A 2,235-nucleotide genomic window follows, 5' to 3' on the forward strand; every position below is an offset into this window, starting at 1 on the left:
TTTTCAGGCTGGCGGGTGACTGAAGCTTCCAACCACTCCTTTTTTTCTTTTCTTATTTTTATTCTGGGCCAGCTTTAGCTCTGAGGCTTGGCTCCAGCTCTTAGGCCTCGGCTACTGAAAGCAGGTATCTGGTTTGTTTGGGTTCTATAATCGATACACTGTTTCAACTCCAGCTCTGAGATCCTGGCTGGCTGAAAGCAGGTTTCTGGAGTTTGTTTAGATTCTATATTTGTAACAATGTTTCAAACTGCAAGCTCAGAGGCCGGCAGCGGCAGGCGGGGAACGTTGGAGTCCTCCGTCACTGAAGCAAGCAAGCCTCATGTTCGCTTCCAGCTGCCTGGCTGCCGGCCGCCATCTTGGCTGGCAGTTAATTTGCATATCGCCCTGATTAACCAATGGGAAGGGTAGCGGAGTGACACCAATTTGCATGTTTCTCTTTTATTAGTGTAGATTACCCTGAGTGGTTACTTTTGATCACTGAGCTTGTTAGGTCTGCCATGTAGCCAGCCCCTTTTTCATTCACAGTATTAACTCATCTAAGATCCCACAGCCAGTAAGTAATAGAGTCAAGTTTGAACTAGAGGCAATATGATTGGTATATAAACTCTTAACTATGAATGAATTCTAGTCTCCTCTGGGGAGGGGAGAGGTGATGGGCTGAAGATTGACTTACTCACCAATGACCAATGATTTCAGCAATTATACTATCTACACTGCCCCTACTTCCGATGGCAAACCCAAGTTGTTACCAACTGGATGTAAATTGGAGATTCCATGGCCCCACTCATTGAGTTGGATTAATTTTCTAGAAACAGCTCAAAGAACTGAGGAAACCAGTCTACTCACTAGATTACCAGTTTATTACAAAGGATATTCGAGGATCTGAATGAAGGACCAGGTGAAGAAATACATAGGTTGAGGTCCCAAACAAAGGAGCTTCTGTGCCCTAGGACTTTGGGGCCTGACTCATGGATGTGTTCTGGTTCAACAACCTGGAGGCACTCTGAACCCCCTCCTTTAGGTTTTTGTGGAGGCTCAATTACCTATGCATGACTGATTAAATCATTGGCCACTGGAAATGCATTCAACCTCCAGCCCCTCTCTTCTGGGCAGCTAGGGGTGGAACTGAAATTCTGATTGGTTCCCTTGACAAATAGCCCCATCTGGCTGCTTTCCAAAGTCACCTCATTAACATAACAAAAGACACCTTTGTGTTCTTAACACTTAGGAAATCCCATGGGCCTTAGGAGCTCAGGGCAGGAAAAGTGGACTCAGACCAAATTTATATTTCTTATTATAAATCCCAATACCACAAGTGTAATGAAAAAAAGGTCTTACCATTTAAGAAAAAAAAAAAGTGCCCCTTTGTAGAGAATTCTGCAGAATCTTAGGCTCTTAGACTTGGTCAGGCCCTCTTACCCTCTCTCTCACTGAACACATACCACACCTTTCATAGGAGATATTTGTCAGCTGAGTTATTTTATATATATATATATATATATATGTAAGGTCTTGAGAATTCTACATGCCAACTTTATTGTGGGATTGATTTTTAAACCAAATGAGGCATTAAAATATTTGAGGAAGAAGCATTTGTCTTCAAGCTTGAAGCTTAGGTGTTCCAAGGTAAATATTGTTTTCCTTTTTAGGAAATAATGATTTGACCCACATTAACTGGGTACTGCTTCTGAAACAGTCAGAAAAGCCTGCTTCTTTTGTGCCTAAGGATATTTATAAAATCACTTACTTTTTTAAGAAAATGATACACATCTAGAGAAAATATATTATCTTAATAACCACTGATAGAGGCGATAATACTTTAATTCTCAAAACTCCCCCTGGAATAAGTCTAAATATGAGACTTATCACACATGCATCATCCATGCAGCACTGCAGGGCACAATAAAAATTAAGATTTGCACTGGAAATCAATCTTCTTTAGTTTCACAGTTAACCTAAGCACTATGGCAACAGACTATAAGATAAACTAGGTCATGGATTTCAACCAGAATGGCTTAGAAGATACAAAAGCTCAATGGTCATTTGTTGCTAATCCTTTAGAAGTCTTTATTTAAATTTTCTTTTATTTAAAAACTAGAGGCCCATTGCATGAAGATTTGCGCAATAGGCCTTCCTTCCCCTGGCTGCCAGCACAGGTTTTCCTCCGGCACCTGGGACCCAGGCCTTTGGTCCGGCTGCAGCCTCGAGGCTTGGTTTCTCCGCTCCGGCCGCAGC

The 2,235-nt window shown here is 41.8% G+C and overlaps 1 protein-coding gene across 1 annotated transcript in view; it reads right to left on the bottom strand.

Annotated features, from left to right (window-relative positions):
- The window catches only part of SSR3 (signal sequence receptor, gamma (translocon-associated protein gamma)), a 24,636-nt gene that overhangs the window by 20,470 nt on the left and 1,931 nt on the right, over window positions 1–2,235 (bottom strand). The window contains exon 2 of the mRNA XM_014546236.1: window positions 1,973–1,975. The gene's annotated coding sequence lies outside the window, so the exon portion shown is untranslated. The remainder of the gene's footprint in view (window positions 1–1,972; window positions 1,976–2,235) is intronic.

Source organism: Myotis brandtii, unplaced genomic scaffold (genome assembly GCF_000412655.1).
Source record: "Myotis brandtii unplaced genomic scaffold, ASM41265v1 scaffold436, whole genome shotgun sequence".
Lineage (NCBI taxonomy): Eukaryota > Metazoa > Chordata > Mammalia > Chiroptera > Vespertilionidae > Myotis > Myotis brandtii.